This window comes from Panthera onca, chromosome A3, assembly GCF_046562875.1.
Source record: "Panthera onca isolate mPanOnc1 chromosome A3, mPanOnc1 haplotype 2, whole genome shotgun sequence".
In the NCBI taxonomy this organism is placed as follows: domain Eukaryota; kingdom Metazoa; phylum Chordata; class Mammalia; order Carnivora; family Felidae; genus Panthera; species Panthera onca.
In genome coordinates, this window is record NC_138341.1 from 114,454,058 (window position 1) to 114,473,585 (window position 19,528).

Sequence of the window (19,528 nt, forward strand, 5' to 3'; positions counted from 1 at the left end):
CCATCTTTCTGAGAGCTCATGTCCGTCAAGGGCTTAACTACCTGCTGAGCCCTGCACTCAGGCTTTGTGTCTTGATCTCATTTAACCTCATGAGAGCACCATGAGGTAGGTACCAGGTGGGTCCCTATTTTGCAGATGGGGAAACCGAGGAACCAAGAAATGCAGGGACTTGCCCAAGGTCACACAGCTGCAAAGTGGCAGAGCTGGGGTTGGAACCTGATGAGTGAGCTCCAGAGCCCATGTCTTAACCACCCACCACACTGATTCTGTTCATAAGCTGCAGGGAGAAGCCCCACTGAGTTTGGCCCCAAAACTGTATAGTCCTGAGCAGAAAGAAAGCACAGAGAGTCACACACCTGTACTGCTCCCATGCATCTGCTAGGAAGAGAGGCATATCACTTCTTTTCATATTTCATTGGCCAAAGCAGGTCACATGACCCTGCCTGACCTCAAGGGGTAGGGAAGTGTGATCCTTTCCTATGGTGAGGAAGGGGAGGAAAACCAGACATATTGCTGAGCACAGGCACTATGTTCCACGCTCTCCCATGTCCTCCTGGGGAGATGAGGCTAGGACAGGGGGATAGCGAGACTCCTGTTGCACAGAGATTCTACAGAAACCCAAGGCACCTCATGCCTTCAGGTACAAACTGGGGAGGCCCAGATGCAGCAGTAGCCCAGAAAATGAGGTTCACAAACTGGTCCTTCTCATGCATGCCCTTGGTTTCTAGAAATAAAGCCCAATGACTCCAGGTTCACTGAAGCCCAGACCCTGCCAATGTATTGTCAGTTCAGAGTACCTATTTGGCTAACCCACACCCAAAGGCTCCTGGAAACCCTATCTGCCAGACAGCGAGGGGAACAGCCAGTGTCTTCATGTTCAAAACAATCACACGGCATTCTACAGAGAGGTTCCCCTGCCAACAAGACAGCTTTGTGCGTCACTAAACTCAACTCTGGTGTCAGGAGGTCACTAGAGAATAAGCATCTTGGCGTCAGAAGGATGGGGCTCTTCCCTCTCTGCCAGTTGGTTGACTTGGTGAGACCCTTAGCCTTCTGAACTTCGGTTTTCCCATCTGTAAAATGGATAATAATAATTGTTATTACACTCTAAGTGTGAAGCTATTTAAATGAGATTTTTTTTTTCTGAAGTGTTTGGCACTAAGGCTGGCACACAGTTAAGCACTCAATCTGGGCTTGCTGTGGTTAGTGCTAGTGTCGCAAGTGTGAGCCCTCGGGGCCCCTTGCCTCTGATCAGAGCTAAACTGAGAACAAGGAAGGGCATTTGACATGCTGGCAAGAGAGTGCCCAAGGAACCCCTCCCAGAGCAAGGCAGAGGCTGCTCTCCCAAACGGCTCCATGGCTATGTTTAGAGCCACAGGGCACATTCAGAGTGGTTTCAGCAGAGCTATTTGATCCCAGCTTCCAGCCTTGAGAGTGCATAGAAACACTGAAGTCCCTTTTACAGAATTAAGATAGCTTTTCCTCCCAGGGATTTTTTTTAAAGACTTTTTTTGTTGTTGTTTTTGTTTGTTTGTTTGGTTTGGTTTGGTTTTTCCCAATAGTTTATGTAACTCAATAGTGTATTGGGTGTATTCCTGGCTGCATCCTTCCTTCTTTCCTTCCTTCCTTCCTTCCTTCCTTCCTTCTCTGAGTGCCCATTCTGCCCTCACGAAGTTTAGAAGCTTAGATTCTGGTCCGCAAGATACACCTTAAATAATAAGGCCGACGAAAACAATAAGCAAATGACCAAAAAGGCTATTTTGAGATTGTCTTGAGGGTCATAAAGGGAGGGAATAAACAGGGACACGTATCAGAGAGGGAAAGGAGAGGGGGAGGCACCATTGGGTGGTCAAGGAAGGTCAATCTCTCCAAAGAGGAAACACACCATCATCAGACAGACCTCTCTGGGGCAGAAGTTTAATTTCTTCTGCCATTTAATTTTCTACGGGATTTTTAAAACTTTTTTTTTTTTGAAACTTTTGTATTATCACTCTTCTTCCTAGCGGAAGGATCTAGGGTCTCTTTCTCCCCTGGTCTCCTTGGTAACGCCCAAATCCTAGCCCCAGAGATGGGGGGGGGGGGGTGCCGCTCAGAGAGAAGTGGGGCAGGACTTCCTGTCCAGTCTGTTCTGGGAAAGGCTAGAGGAGAGGAAGTCCCGCCTTAGAGGGCGGTGTCTGTGAAGAGAATCCGGAACTTGGTTCCCAGGCGGATGGGTCATGCATGGCTTTGCTGTTCCTACTGCCATTGTGTTAGAATCAACTCCTGTAATTCCCATGAATTCGTCCATTTGTTTCTATTTCTACCTCCACCTTGGTTCCTCCCATCATCTCTCTTCTGAACCATTCCAACTTTGTCATTGGTCTCTGCTCTTCCAGGCTGGCACATACTATCCATTTTCCACTCAGTGGCCAGAGGTTTTTGTAATTGCAGACATCCAATCACCTCCTTTCCCTGCTTCAAGCCCTTCTATGGGCTTTTCATGGCATCCAGAGCAAAATCCAAATCCCACATCACTGTCCACAAGGACCCCTGTAGGGTCTGCCCCTAGCCATGTGTCCCCTGGTCCTCCCTGGAGGAGGGGCAGTGAAGCTCTCCATAGGCCCCTTACAACCCTTCCTCAGACATTAAAACACACCTGTATGCTCCAACAAGTTTAATTTCTTCTGCTATTTAATTTTCTAAAACTTTGGGGGGGGGTGTAGAACTTTTGGATTATAAATAACTCGTTTCATTTTCCATCGACTGTGGTTTCTCAACATTCAAAGGACACGTTCAGTCATTCTTTAAAGTAGGAAGACGGAAAGATTTGGAAGAATAGGGAAGGAGGAAGGGACGAAGTTGGATCATATTAGAATTTAGGCAGAGTAGCACGGGGTTGAGGGTCCAAATGATGATACATGGTCCAGAATGCTTGGACTTCTGGGGCACTGGCGGGTGCTAGTGGAGGAGTGAGGCATGATGGGATTAGATTAGTGCAGCTGATACAACAGGAGAGGATCATCAACACCTGGCGGATTGCTCAGGCCTCGGACCACGCTGCCCCATCCTCCTTCAGCTCACAATGATATTGACCAAACCACCAAGTGAACAGTTGTTTCATTTTACTTTTTAAGATTTTATTTTTCAGTGATGTCTGCACCCAACGTGGGGCTCGAACTTACAACCCTGAGATCAAGAGTTGCACGCTCCACCGACTGAGCCAGCCGGGCGCCCCTAAACTGCTGTTTTAAGTTTAAAAGCGAGAAGAGCCTCTATTAAGCAGTTCCACAAGCTTCGAGGCAAAGTGGGGCTGCTTGAGCAGGTTCCTGGTGGGACATGGCCATGAGACTTGCCATGTAACTTCACTGGTCTTCTTCTTCAGTCATAGCTGACGAATAGCAAACTCTGGAAGCCCCCTCCAGGAGCTCATTTAGAAGTTTCTGCTGCTAAGCCTGAGTAACAAGCCATCTCAAAACTTGGTGACATAAAACACAGTCTCAGTTTCCTCACAGATTCTGTGAGTCATGACAGCTTCTCTCTGCTCCAAGATGTCCGGGCCTCAGCTGGGAAGAATGGCCGAGAGTGACTTGAGGGCTGCAGCTGGAATCATTTGGAAGCTTCTTCACTCACCTGTCTGGGGGCTGATGTTGGCTGCCAGCCAGAACACCTCCACGCAGCCTGTCCATGTGCTTGCTGGGTTCAAAATGTGAGCCTCCCAAGGGCACAAAATGGAACCTGCGTGGCACTTTATGATCTAGTTTTGGAGGTCATGTAGTGTCACTCCTGTTGTACTCATTTATTTTTTTTTATTAAAAATTCTTTAAGCTTTATTTATTTTTGAGAGAGAGAGAGAGAGAGAGAGAGAGAGCGTGAGCAGGGAAGTGGCAGAGAGGGAGGGAGACACAGAATCCGAAGCAGGCTCCAGGCTCCGAGCTGTCAGCACAGAGCCTGACGCGGGGCTCGAACACACGAACCGTGAGATCACGACCTGAGCTGAAGTCGGCCGCTTAACCAACTGAGCCACCCAGGCTCCCCCCTGTTGTACTCAGTCAAAGCAGTCACAAAGGCCCTTCCAGGTTCATCAAAACGGCTACTTTGTCACAATGTCATGGGAACCTGTGAGCGTCCCTGCTGCCTGTGAAGTTCACTTCGTTGCCTCTTACCTTCACCACCCTCACCTTCAGCCCCACACCTAAAATCCCACTTGTAGGCCCTCCACTAGAACCAGTACTATTCTAGTCCAGTGCTCCCACTTTTCAGATGAGTACGGGGAGGTGCAGAAAGGGGAAGGGCGTCCCCAGGTCAAAGTAGCAGGCACAACACAGGTTGCTGGTGTGTTCAGTAACATTGCTTTTGAGGCTGGTGATTCCTAGGAAATACTCTGTTTCAATCACTTATTATATCACAAACCACTCCAAAACTTAATGGCTTAAAAATCCCAACAATTGATTATTTATCCTGCTTCTGTGGGTTAACGGGGCCATTTTTCTGCCACGGGTGATGTTGACTAGGCGCTTGGGTGGCCGCAAGTTCCAGTGTTGAGCCTGAGGCCCTTCCTTGCACCTGCTCAGTTTTCTGGTGTCAGTCAGGCAGCCAAAGAGGTTGGGCCCTGCCAGTGTCCTCCCGTAGAACCTGTTTGTCCCAGGCCATTTACACTGGCATTTGGCTGACATCCTTGCAAGTCCTTCCAGTCTCTGTTTGAACCCAGGTCCCATCTGGGGAGGGGGGGAGTGCCAAGACCCTATCGCCAATCCCAGAGGGGGTCACTCACTCCCCATTTAAGCAGATGGTTCCAGGGGCGCCTGGGTGGCTCAGTCGGTGAAGCGTCCCACTTCGGCTCGGGTCATGATCTCGCGGTTTGTGAGTTTGAGCCCCACATTAGGCTCAGACCTGGAGCCTGCTTTGGATTCTGTGTCCCCCCTCTCTCTCTGGCCCTCCCCTGCTCTCGCTCTCTCTCTCTCTCAAAAATAAACATTAAAAACAATTGTTTAAGCAGATGGTTCTGACCTAGAAGCACTGTGAAGTGGACTGTAGTCCCTAAGGGCACCAGACCACTCCTTGAGTCCCACGCTGAGCCCATCGGTCTGTACTGTGGAGTCTTGGCCTTTCTCTGACGATTTGAGAAGGTAGGTCTTTTGAGTCAAAAATGGGAAGACATCGTCGTCATCGAAGTCATTGCCATAATAGCAGCCATTTATTGAGCACTTACTATGTGCTGGGGATTGTGCTAAGCACACACAACTACCATCATGCAAGTATGATTACTTCTCCTTCCCATTACACAGATGAGGCAACTGAGGCTCTGAGAAGCTAAGTTCCCATCGTCAGACGGTATGCAGGTGGCAGCACTGGGATTCTTTCCCAGGCCTAGGACACTCTGAAGCTGGTGCCCTGCTGTCAAATGAAGACCTCCCCAAAACTGCCACGTGGGATTGTCATGAGGTTTAAACACGGTGAAGCCATTTAATCCATCGTCCAACCTGGGACAGCTCTGTGAGTGAAAGGGGCGCTATTAACACGTACATAGGACAACAGGCACAGCCAGAACCGTTCTTTGCAAGAAGGGACGTAAGATCACCCTAGTAAACACGCACCAAGTGGGTACCCAGTCCCGAGCCAGGCACAGAGAGGACATTCGTTCAGCCTGTAGCTTGTCACTCCCAAACATGGCCAGAACCCCACATCAGCCAGCCACCTCCCGCCACCGCATCATGAGTCTTTACTTGGGGAGAGACCAGTATCATCACTGGTTTTGTCATCAAGCATCTGTGCACTGGGAGGGATCATTCTGAGGAGCAGTTATAAGGACCTTTGGGTAATCGAACATAATTGTTTTGGAACCTGCCCAAACCAGAGATGTCGTATATCCCTAGGCAGGATGGGGCTTGGATTCCTTTTTATCACAATCAGGCGAACTCTCGGGACCCTAGAAGACAGAAGCCAGCCAGGGAGACTTATGGGTTTTTATTCCCCATTAAGTAGAGTGCCGGGAAAACCCAGGTGTTATTTACAAGACACCTCACTTTGGCCTCAAGCCAGCATCCTCAAATTTTGAGATGTCCAAGCCCCAAAACCGACTTGGTTCACTTAGATTTGGGGGGAAGACGAGAGCTGGTATCGGCCGTCGCACTTGGCCTCGGCCAGCTGGACTGGGGGAGGAGGTGCTCTGATCCCATGAATGGGTTTCCCCAGAGCAGACCCTGCGGCCTGCGGTGACAGCCCATCCCACCTCTCTTAACTCACGCAGGACATTAAGAGACTCAGTGGGGTTCCTGGTCTTCCTTAGAAACATTACAATCTGACAAGCACAACTCCCCGCAGGTAAAGATGTTCTGTGGAAGACACGTGCGTGCGTGTCCCACATTCTCCTTTGTCTCTGACACAGAAAGGGATCGGACACAGGGTGGAGCATGGCCTTGAGTAAGGCTACCTGGTCTAATCCTGCCACCCCTGCTGTGTGACCACAGGCAGGCTCCTTAACCTCTCCAGGGCAGTGTAAGTGTTAAATGCATGAATGTGGAGAAAGTGCTCAGAACAGTGCTATGTGCCACACACAAGTTTTGCTGATTTAATATCTGGGCAAGGGGCACCTGGAAAATTACAGGAGTGGCGTAAGGACAGTAGACAATCGACCGGCCCCATGGCTTCCAGGAGCTTCTAGCTGGTGCCGTGTGGTCGTGGGGGTGGTGGTGACAGCTGGGGTGGCGGTGGTGGTGGTCTTATGAGGAACAACAAGCAGTTGGCACAGCAAGAAAAAGGCTGAAAGGAAAGAGAGAGAGAGACCCCACGCATGCTTTTCGGTGTATTGGTTTTTTCTGGAGGTGGTGGTCATCTCTGTTGTCCAGTGGTCCATTTGGTGGAGCACCCACGTTGGGTCCCCTGGAAGGGTTGCTCAAAGATGGTGATGTCATCTGAAAAACAAGAAAACGCACAATGAGCCACACACGCTGGCCTGTGGCCCGTGGCTCCCACACTCCCCACGGCTGGAGCTTTTCGGCTCTGAGCGTGACCCTCCCCTGTGCCCGCTGAGAGAGCCTCTTCTTTGAATACAAACTTCCCAAGGCCCCTTCTGCCTGTCCATCCCCACACCTCTGGACACGGTCTTCTCAAAGCCATTTGGGAATCTTTGAGAAGGCAGCACCCAGGGCCCCACCCTGGGGCTCCTCAGGTAAAAGGAACCTTGATCCTTCTGGTGTTATTGGGTTGGTCTTTGGGTCGGGCAAAGCACGGGAGGTAGACACGACATTCTGAGTTTATACCCACTAAGACAGGTCGGGTTAACAAAGGGAGAAGGATGGAAGGGGAAGTTCTAGCAAGTTCCAGGAGCAGTGACAGGCACTTCCTACCCATTATCTCGCAAAATCCTTGAAACCATTCTGGGGAACAAAGGGGATGATCCTCACTTAATAGATGAGGATGTGATGCTCAGAGGGCTCAAGGGACTTGGCCAAGTTAGCACAGCAAGTAAGTAGAGGGACAGGAGCGTGGCCCAGGTCTGACTTCAGAACCTGCTCCTTTTCACTTCACCACAGAGAGCAAAGGCCAGAAGGAGGAAAGCCCAGAGACTCTGGGGAGTAGAAAAAAGACTAGTCTGACCAGAGCAAGTGAGCAGTGGAAGGTGGAACTTAACTAGCAGGAAGCTCACAGCAGATTGTGGAGGCCTGCAGGTTTGGCTGAAGAGTTTGGATTTCCTCCCGTTGGCAGTGGGGAGCTATGGAAGGTTCTTGAGGAGGAGAGGAACCTGATGTTGGTGTTGGCTATGCTAGTGTGGACAAGGTAGACCACAGTGGGAAAGGCTGGAGCCTCGGTCAGGGCCTTGGAGGAAGAGAGGAGACCACTGGTATAGGCCTGGTTAACGGGACATTGACATTTCATTTTCCCAGGACCTCCCTGTGTGAAAAGGACGCTCACCCAGTCTGAGGCCTAGATCCCTGCGATGTCCCTACCCCCGAGCCCTGAGGTCTGAGCTTAGGCAAGAGGGCCGTCCTATGTCCCCAACTGCCCGCTGCCACACTGAGGCTCTCTGACTGGACACAGGACTTCACCAACGTCACCAAAGCTTGCCCTCAAATGATTCAACTTTCCATTTTTCACACAATTCTGGGGGAAGAGTCAATGTCTGCGATTCAATGATCCATCAGCCTAAAAGCCCCAAAGGTGGGGTTCTGGACACCTGGCGGGTGCTCGAGAAATGCAAACCCCACCCCCACCCCTTGTGGATCATTAAGTATAGCCTTTCCCATTTTGGAGATGGGGAAACTGAGGCCCAGAGAGTCAAAGGGGCTAGCCCAGGGCTACGTGCCAGTAGTGTGGCAGGGTCAGGACCAAGTCTCTTGAGTTCACATCAAAGCCCCTTCCACTTCATCACTGTGACCGTCTGTGTCACACCCTGGTGAACATAGAATCCCCGGGGCAGCATGTAAAAATGCAGGCCACCAGGCCCCCTCTCAGTGCTTCTCACTCAGTAACTTCAAGATGGAGAACTGGAATCTGAGTTTAATAAGCTTCACGGGTGGATTGGGGGAAAGACCTGGAGAAACACTGTTTTAGTTAACACTCTTAATTGTGCAATCAGTGAAACTGAGTCTGGAGAGAACAAGGGGCACATAGCAAGCAGGTGACAGAGTTGGTTTTGGGACCCAGGTATTTGATGCTGAACCCAGCTGGGCCTGACTGACTTGAGGGCGTTTCAAGCGATTCCCCAAATCCCATGAGTCTGCTCCTGTCCCCTGCATGGAGGTGACTATGACAGAGAGTCAGCCCAGCTGTCAGCTCCTGGCCCCCCTGCACTTTCCCCACAAGAGGTGACTTGGAAAAGGGCAAATGCAGAAACTGGCCTGGCCTGGGCTTGATAAAAACAAGCCGGGCTGTTGCCCTAGGGGAGCCACAGGGCTCAGCTCTCAGGAGCCCTTGTTGTCAGCCCTGAGCCCCCTGCCTGGCCCGGCCCCCACCTCCGCCCCATCTGAACACTAACATCTCACCTGAAGCCCCCCCCCCCGATTCACCTGCCCCCCTGGGGAATTCTGCACCGCCCCTCACCCCCAGTCTCTCTGGCTGCACCCTCACAGCTCTCTCTGTCCTCCCTCTACCTGCCCTCATCCCTCATCCCGGATGTGCAACCGTCACCCTCTCTCCAAGTTGCCCAGATCGTTCAAACTGTTTATTGGCATTGTCCTGCTTCAGGGCCTTGTTCCCTGGTTTCTGCACCAGAAGAGTCTCCCGGCTCCTGTCCTTGCCCAGATCCACCCTTTCATGGGCCACGCATCTGATTCTTCATCTACCGATCGTTCATTGAGCAACTACTATGTTCCGGGACACAGGATGAGTAAGACAGCCTCCCCTGCCTCCTGTCCTTTGAGCTTAGGCGGCTCTACTGTTTGAGAGGCCATGCTGGATCTTGGGAATCTTTGCCAAGGCTGCCAGTCTTGGGATCTTGGCCGCTACGCAGCCTCTAAATGCCAGGGTCCTCTCCTGTCTCTATGGCACTGGCAGAGAGCAGGGTGCAGGCCCCAGCTCCTCTTCCCAGACTTGGGCAGACCCTCCCCGACTGGAGGGTTACAGAACGTGCTGTAGCTGTGATTCATTCGACCCTCATGTGGGAGCTGTGAGGCAGAGCAGAGGTTGGGATTCCCATTTCACAGATGGGAGACTGAGGCATGGGGCATGGGAAGGTGTGACTTCTCAAGGCCACCTGGTGAGGAAAGGACAGGGCTCTGTGACAAGCCAGGCCTTCTGCTCACACCCAAAAGACTCCTCGCCCTCATCCTAAGAGCAGCTGTGGTTCAGGCTTACTTGGTGCCTGACACGTGATGTGCCCTTGGCAGGCGACTCAGCCAGCCGTCACAATAGCCCTTTACTTCACGTACAAGCACCAACTGCATCTGACAGACAGACGAGGACACGGAGGCTCAGAAAGGTATCTTGGGGCCACCTCAAGCGTGAAGAGCAAAGCTGAGATTCAAATGCAGGTTGTCCTGACTTCAGAGCATGTGTTTCTAACCTAAGCCACAGAGACAATGGGGTGACATTTAAACTCAGCCAAACACGGGGTCATGAAAAATGACCAGAGGAGCAGGGTGTGAGGCTGGGAATCAGCAGTCCACATCATCTTACCAGAGTGTTCAAACTGAGCTCTTTGACCAAATGAGAGTTTCCGGGCAGCCTGATAGAAAAACAGCTTTTGGGGGTGGGCTGCTTGGGTTGCAGGACAGTGGGTTGCAGAAGCCCTGCCCCTCCAGGCCCTCTCACTCCCAAGACAGCCCCTGGTCAATGAGGATAATAGTGGTGACAATGGTGATAAAGTCCTATTAAAATCTTTTCACAGAAGCAGCCAAGATTCTCTGAGCACTTGCCATGTGCTGGCCAGACCATTCGTCACTGCCTTATTCTTGTCCCCGTTTACAGATGAGGAAATTGAGGCGTAGGCGAGTTGGTCAATCAGTATGAGAACACACTGATAACGAAGGGCAGATTCAGGATTTGAACCCAGAGCCCGCAATGCGCTTCCTCACTGAGTCCCGGGGGATGGAGCGGGGATACAAGAGAACTTTCTATGGCTTCATCTGTAGGACTGGTCACGGGAATCCATTTCCTCATTTCCCGATTCTCAGTGTGTCTGTGTTCTCTTTCCCAAGAACCTTCCTCTCAAAAGTGGCTTCTCCCACAAAGCTCCCCACCTTCCCTTCTACAGACATTCCTTCTCCCCCTTTCTGAAAGATAGTTCCCTTTCCGTCCCTAATCCCTGTTCAAGGGCATCGGCTGGGAGCCTGGCCGCCAGGGCTCTGAACAAAAGGGGTGTGATGGCCCCACCAATGCCCGGGAAGCGAGCCAGGTGGTTTTCAATTTGCTTTCAGCAGAAGAGGAGTGTTATTGCTGCTACCAATCTACTTAGAGTTATTGGGAAACAATCTTTGATCACAATCTCGTGATTTTTGGCATAAATGTTGGAAGCAGTTCCGAGAATTGAGCAACACCGTCTTAATGAAACTCCCCCATGTCCACCCATTTGCCAAACAAACAGCAAAATTTTATAGCACTTAGTTCTCCGAAGTTGAAAATTAGGTCTCTGCTGGTTTGCTGAATCCTGTCCCTTCCAGCAGTGACTAAATTCATGTGCGGATAAAAGAACAAATTGAGAAAAAGCTCTGTTCATTTCCATAAAACATCTACTTCCAAATCAATATTACTTTGTGTTTAATCATTATTAAATTGTTAATAGACTATCCATGAATGTTAATTGCAATAACAATGTAAAAGATTATTTTAAACAGTGCCTTATGGTAAAAAACAAAATTGAAGAACTTTTAATCAAGATACATATTTTTGATTCAGAGGAGTGCACTTCCCTCTCTGCCTGCCAACCCCCTCCCCTGTTCTTTTCCCATTTGTTAGCTTTGCGACAGCCCTACTGACCTCCTAACTACTCCTCTAACACACAGGCACCTTTTCCACCCCAAGGCCTTTGCACATGCTGCCCCCTCTGCCCAGACAGCTCGTCCCTGAGATATAATTATGGCCTCCTTTCTCACCTCCTGCAGTCTTTGCTCTAAGTCACCTTCTCAGTGAGGACTTCTCCGACCTCTGTATCAAAAATTTCTCCCCCTTTCTCTCAACGCTTCATACTCTCTGCCTTGCCTTTTTCCCTCTTAGCACCAATCCCCTCTTTGTATAAAGACATCGTTCAGATTGAATTAGGGTTGACCCTCATGACCTCATTTTAACTTAATGACCTGTTTAAAGGCTCTCTCTCTCTCCAAGTGCGGGCACATTCTGAGGTGCTGGGAGTTGGGATTTCAGCATATCGATTTGGGAGGTGGACACAAGCCAGCCCTTAACACACGGGAAGCTTCACTTCATGCTAATGCCGCCAGCTCTATGCTTATGCTTTGTGCACTTTGTGTTTGCATGTTCTGCTTCAGTAAAGATGTGAGAGGCACATGGTTTAAACCAAATTGTATTAGTACAAACAAAATGATTTGGAGTCTGCTCAGGTGGAGGTTTCTCTGACTAAAAATTAGTGTGTCTTCCGAGGCTCTGGGATAATGCTGCATGTAAATCCCCAGGGCTGTGGACAGATGGAGAAAGGGACAGCCCACGAGGTTCTGCATCCGGACCCCGAGATGAGAGGGAAAGCTGGCCCGGCTGATTTGCCCCATCCCCCCATCTCAGCAGATAAACCTCCTCCCAACCCTCCCCGATGGAGGTCTCCAGACCCATATATGTGCCCATTTTACAGATGGTACAAACTGAGGCTTCAAGAAAAGGGACTTACCCAAAAGCCACCCTGGCTGTTTGGTTGTGAGCGTCCTCAGCCCTGACTGAGACTGGTCACACCGTCCTATCCCTCAGGCCTGGCACCGTCCCACCATTTCCCATGAGCGAGGTGCAAAATGGGCAAAGAGCCTACAGGCAGAGAGGGAGGCCAGCCAGCTCTTGCCAGGCAGCCTGCCCAGCCCAGGCGTCCTTTGGCCTGGTCACCTTGTGGCCAGGTCCGAATTCCCACACCAGTGGCATCCTAAGGACACAGGGCACAGCCTGGGTGCCTGGGAGGGATGAGAAAGTGGGGTTAAGATGAAGTGAGACCTCCTCCCCTGTGGAAGTCAGGGGACCTAGGTCCCTCGTGCAGCACTCATTTGCTGTGTGATCTCACTGAGCCCCTTTGCCTCTCTGGGCCACAGCCTCCTCTCCCAGGAGAAACACACTAAGGATGAGTGAATGGCGACAGAAAGACCCATCCTCATGGCCACAACAGCCCTCCAATGGCACCACCCTTTAGAGTTTGCGGTCAGCCTTCCCGACCACCAGGGAAGCACTGCTGAGGCCAGTGCCTGGAGGGCATCTGAGACCCTGTAATAGGACATGACACATTCAAGATTCCCCAGCTGGCCAATGACAGAGCCCCTAAAGCCACTCTGGGGACTCTGGGCCCAGCCTGGGGGCTCTGCTTCTCCTTTGGTGACCCCTGGGAGGAGGGAGAATTCCCACAGGAGTACTGGCATTTCCAGAGAAATTGTGGCCCTTCTCTCAGCCAGAACCAGAATTCTCCCAACACCACTGAGACTCCTTAGGGATGTTGACAATGCCCCGGAATTCCCTCAGGATTAGTGCACCACCCCACCCCCTACCCCCAGACACTATATTCTTATAGAACACTGGTCTTTCTGAGCTGTCGTTAGAATTCTTAGAAACAAAGGCTCTTCAACATAGAAAAATTTCATAAGGAAAGGTTAGCATTTCTCAAGAATTCGAGTGTCCTCTCAGAAATGTGAGTTTCCTTACGAATTTTGAGATTTCTGACACCCACAGAAAGGCTGACAGTCTGCCCCAAGTCAGTGATTCTCCCCCAAGAAAACTAAGAGACTCCACAGGAAGTTGCCTAAAAATGGGAGTTAACTTCCAGGGCACTTAAGATGCCTCAGGGAATCATGTAAAAGCCGTGGCCTCTTCCCAGAACTTTGCAAGATGCACACCAAGAGACGTGGGTGCCTGCAGAGAACCCCTCCACACACACACCCACACACACAATTGCATACATGATGCAACACACACACAGACACACACACACACACACACACACACACACACACACGCAGGGATTCATGGTGGTTTCAGGAAGTGACAAGTTCCCACCCAGCTGACTTCATGGCCTCACCCTCCTCAGGCCTCCTGTTCTCCACCCCACCTCCTTGCTGTTATCAGCCACAAGTGGCCAGTCTTCCAGAAGTTCTGCTTAGGGCCCCCAGGGCACCTGCCCGCCCCCTCCTGCCTGCTACTTAAGCTCTTCTCCACCGCTGGCTCTCACTCCAGGGGCAGGTGGAGGAGACCCGAAGGTCCCAGGTGACGGGAGCCATAACCCAGGTAAGGGTCCCACATTCCCTGCTCTCAGAGGCCTGGAGAGCAGCCGGGTGGTGCTGGATAAGGAGCTGGAGCCCTGGGTTCTGGTCCTAGCCGTGACGCTGACCTGCCAGATGACCCTGGGGCCTCAGTTTCCAGATCTGCAGAATGGAGACCCTCAACCTTTGGTATATTATGTCTGTCAAATAACCAACACCACACCTATGGGAAATCCAAAGCCCACTTGTCCAAAGACCAGAAATGTGTCGGCTTATGAACACACTGTGTTGATTTTGCTCATTTGTGGCAAATATTAAGGATTCAGAGCACTCCCTGCCTGGGAGGAAGGGACACAGAGATGAGAGATGAGTGCTAAGCGCAGGGCCCAGAATCTGCTGGCGCAATTGTCGTTGTCATTGTTCTGGGGGCTATTAGCCCAGAGAGCCCACGAGCTCTGCTCGTGTGTGAGACTGCTTTGGCCACCTCCCCACAGGTCCCAGGCCGGAAGGGGGCATGAGCTCCCTTCACATGACCGGGGTCCTGTGGGGGATCCAAGGGGGTGGTGGGGTGGGGATTGCAATTGGGAGTCTGCAAACAACAATCATAACTGTAGTTGTTCCATTTCTTGGTCCAGTTTATGAGGGCATAATTCCCCCCTCCTTCATCTGCAGGGTGCTCGAGAGGGGACCCCGCGGGCACCACATGACATGAGTCTTTTGTACGTACTACCAAGAAAGCCAATGCACTGCGAATTAAACACATGAATTGTAAGATGCCTCCTGATTTCAGAGACAGTCCTGTGAGAGAAAAATCTGGGTCAAAGCCACTTAAACGTGGTAGTAAAAACCAGATGGTGTAATAGATATGATGAGCTTCTGAGTCCTCCAGCAAAGGAGTGCCCTCCTGCCTGCCCACTGTCTTTCTTCCTTAATTCCTCCCTCCCTTCCTTCCCCACTCTCTCCTTTCTTTCTTCCTTCCTTCCTTTCTTCCTTCCTTCCTTCCTTCCTTCGTCTTTCTTCTTTCTTCCTTTCTTCCACATTTCTTAAAATTTCTTTAAATTTTAAAATTTCTTTTTAAATTGAGTTGCATACATAAAATGTACATCTCGATGACTCTTTCCTTATGTGTACGCCCATGTAATCACTGCCCAAATCTCAAGACAGAACACTTCCATCACCCAAGAGTCTCCCCTATGCCCCATCCAGGTCATACCTGCCCCCAGAGGGGACTACTCTTCTGACCTCTATCCCCATGGGTGAGTCTTGTCTCATCCGCTTTTTATCTCCATGGAAGCAGAATCGTACTGACTTCTTTTGTTCAACATAATGCCTGTGAGATCCACTCGTGTCTCTGCGTCTGTCAGCTCTCTCTCATATTTCTTTCTTCTAACTCAAATGAAATCCAGTCCAGGAACCCTGGCTCCTCCCTTCTTCTGCCCTCCCCTCCCTGGGATGCACTTGGGCCACAAACAAGTCCCCCCTGTGTGTGTTGGCTGTGCCCACTGCCCGTCACCCAGGCTGCAGAGTGGCCCTGGGAGGTCCTGCTGCCTCCTCCCTCAGCTTTCTGGTCAACCTGAGGCCTGGAGGCACTCCACAGGCCATTCTTTCCAGCATTTCTCACATTCAAGCCTTCGTGAGCATCCATCAGGTGAGAGCGCAGACCCAACATTCCATATCTGCCTCCTCACACCCAGGGAGGGTGAGGTCTGCCCTACTCTGGTGACCTCCAATCCCAAGCTCCTTGTGTCTGTTTTCCCTCCATCCAGCTCGCTCAGCTATAGTTCGGGGCTTGAGTTCTTAAACTGGCAGTCCCAGGGATGGAGCCCAGCAGTGTGAGTGCACACGCGTGTGCACATGTGTGCATGTGTCCCACAACATATATTTGAATCACTTTTTTTATTAAGTTTACTTATTTATTTTGAGAGAGAGAGCATGAAGAGGAGAAGGGCAGAGAGAGAGGGAAAGAGAATCCTAAGCAGGCTCCACACTGTCATCGCAGAGCTCAACTCAGGTGTCGAACCCATGAACCGTGAGATCATGACCTAAGCTGAAACCGAAAGTTGGATGCTTAACCGACTGAGCCACCCAGACGTCCCTATTTGAATAACTTTTGAAATCTGACTTAGTTGCCAATATCTTAAAATCAAAAGTTTCAATTCACGCTCTTGACAAGTTGTGTGTGTGTGTGTCCATGATAAGCCAGGCCCTACTGTGGAGGCTGGAAATAAGCAGTGAACAAAACAAAAAAGGACCTTACATTTACAGGCACTTCATCAGAATTTAAAAAAAAAAAAAAATCCCTGCTTTTCTGGAAAGTTCTAAGTTCTAACCAGAAGGGGTCCACGTCTCCCATATGGTACGGTTGGCTAGTGTCTTGTAAAAATCGCACATTTTGAAAGGCACTTGCCCTCCAGTGCATGGCAGCCCCTTCCCTCATTTGAGCTGCTTGCCTGGCTCCTGAAGGCATTTGAATCCTTTACCCCCTGGTCTAGACTTCTGGAAAGCGACTACTGTCAGTCCTGATCTACAAGGAAGGCTGATGAGGACCTTTCTCAGCCTTCTCCCTTCCCCACTGGGCTCATACCATCTCCTCCCCACCTCCAACACACACAGAAAAAGCCCAGGCCTAGGACTGGAGATGGTGGGGGGTAGGGAGTTGGGGGTGGGGAGGGGACATTCCCTCCCAATGTCTATAGTATTAAAAACAAATTCCAGGTGATTCTCAAGAGGCTGCCATCTCTGTTAGATTATTAAGAAATTACCTTTCCAGGGAGCGCCTGGGTGGCTCAGTTGGTTAAGCGCCCCTCTTCGGCTCAGGTCATGATCTCCCAGTTTGCAACTTTGAACCCACAGCAGGATCTGTGCTGACACCTCAGAGCCTGGAGCCTACTTTGGATTCTGTGTCTCCCTCTCACTCTGCCCCTCCCCTACTCATGCTCTCTCTCTCTCTCTCTCAAAAATAAACATTAAAATTTTTTTTTAATAAGAAATTATCTTTCCAGGAGTGCCTGGGTGGCTCAGTCAGCAGAGCATCTGACTCTTGATTTTGGCTCAGGTCATGATTCCAGGGTCATGGGATCGAGCTCCACTGTGGGCCCTGTGCTGAGTGCAGAGCCTACTTAAGATTCTCTCTCTCTCTCTCTCTCTCTCTCTCTCTCCTGCCCCTGCCCTTCTCCCCCCACTCATGCTCTCTCTTTAAAAACAAATTAAAAAAATAAAAAAGAAATTCCTTTCCATGATCACTGCCATCCATTAAGGTTTCTCATGGGCCCAGTGCCATGCCAGGGGCTTTGTGCACATTATCTTATTCATCCTCCAACCTCCTTGTAACAAGGGTCTGCTCTCAGCTTCATTTTACAGCTGAGAGACTTAGGCTCAGAGAGGTAACTTGACTCAGCCAAAGTCACCCAGCAATTAGATGGTGAGCCTGGAACTGGGAGCTGGATCTTCCTGCCTCCATAACCACCTATAAGCCCCCACTCTAATCCACTCCCATTCTTGCCAAAGGGGAGTCCTTGCTGATCTTCTCTGGAACTGAGGAGGTTGGCCCAGCTCACCACCCATCCTGCCTTTGTCTCCTTGCCTCCCCCGTGGTGGGACTGAGCTAAAGAAAATGGGCAGAGAAGAATATTCCTACCATTAATGCCTGCTGTATACCTGTAGGCTCTGTGCTAGGATCCGGGGATATCATATCAGAGTCTTTCTTCAAGAGGTGACACACAAGGATGAGTAAGTTGCTATAATGACTGTGATAAGGGAGATCATTGGCTTTAGCCCTTGTTACCACTTCCTTTGCATCCAATTTAGTTATATATTGTTGCATAACAAATTGCCCCCCAAATTTGGTGGCCTCTATCAGGAATTCAGGAGCAGTTGAGTTGGACGGTTCCAGCCTGGACTCTCTCTGTGTTGGAATTAGGTATTGGCTGGGGTTGTAGTCACCTGAAGGCTTGCTCACTGACATGTCTGGCGGGTGATGCTGGCTATTAGCAGTGTCCTTGGCTGGGACTGTCGGTTGGAGCTTACCTGTGGACTCTGGATGGCCTGGGATTCCTCATAACATAGTGACTGAAGCCCAGGGCAGGTGTCTCCAGAAAGAGAGAATGGAAGCACAGCATCACTTTGGTTGTGCTGCATTCTTTGGAGCAATCGCCAGCTTTACCCCGACTCATGGAGGAGGAATACAGACACCCCCCCCCCACCCCCGTATTAACATTGCATGCAGAAGATGTGGGACAGGATAAATATATAGTTGTGGTCGTCTTTGGAAAATGCAATCTACCATAGCATCCTCATCCACTAGCTCAAGTATCCGAGGGAATTCAAACAATAACCATCTCTCATAATCCTGGCTCTGTCATTACCGCTGAGTCACCTTGGCCAAAATTATCTCACTTCCATTTCTTCGGCTATAAATTGAAGTTAATAGTGCGTGCCTCTCAAGGTTGTTAAGAAGATTTGACTAAGTGAAATGGTGAGTGGAAAGCACCTAGCGTGGGAACTGGCACAGAGTAGGCCCTCGGCAAATGGCGACTGCTGCTTGCTGTGTCTACCAATGGAAGCGTTAGACCGTAGTATGCGCTCTGGGGCCAGCCTGCCTGGCTTTGGGTTCTAACTGCCACTAATCAGCTGTGTGTTCTAGGGCAAATTATTCTCTCTCCCCACACCTCACTTCTCTGGCCATAAAGCAAGCATGATAAAAGCATGTATTTCATAAGGTCCTCATGAAGGTAAAATGGGGTGATGGAGACAAAGTGCTTGGCAAGATGTCGGGCACAGAACACACTTAGTAAACTCTGGCTGTTCTTAGGACCACATGTGCAGAGGAACTTACTGCCCATTTACAAAGCACTTCTATATCCAGGGCCGTGTTTTCCTCTCAAGAGGCAGGACAAGTAAAAATATGTCAGGTTTGCAGATGAAGAAGCTCAGAGAGGCTCAGAGAAATTGAGTGGCTTGATGCAGCCACACAGAAAGTGACCGGGAAGATCAAATGAGACGCCAGGGCTCCTGGATCCCAGACTAAGGTTTCCCTGTTGACCAAATCTTGTCTCCATCGGTACCCAGAGGGAACGTGGGGATGTGTTTGTGGGCTCTCTTCCTCCCCTGGCACCTGCTTAGCACAAGCCATGCTCATTTTGGAGGTCCCAGGTCCCAAACAGGTAAGTTACCCCATGCTTCTTGGAAGCTCCTTCCAAGGAGATTCCAGAAGAAACTCCCCTCTGTTGGACAAGCTGACACCTGTCACCAAGTCTGACTCATTAGAAGTGCTTAGATTTGCAAGTGATACAGGAGGCCCTCTGCCTTTCCTAGAGGTTCCTAATCCCTTTTGGATCCCATTTGGTGTCTAGATTGTATGTTTAATACAAACCTCATGTCATTTCTCTGCCCTCTCACTGTAGTCTTCTTACACTTGGTTCCCAGGCAAATCTTTCCAGCCTCCGTCTCTGATGACCTGAGTCCCATGAGATTGCAGTGCCAGCTGCTTTGGAACCACATTATCACAGACTTGTGGCTTCCGGTCTTCTGATAAAAGACTTTGGAAACCACTCATATGCCTCAAGTCCAGAGTCTGGTCCATATTGTCTCTGATGGTTTCTTATCTGGAACCCCACTCCAGATACTAATTTCTGTCATAGAGATTGTTTGATTGCAAGGGACAAAAACTTTCCCTATGAAATAGTTAAGCAAAAAGATTGATTTATCAAAAGGGGAGA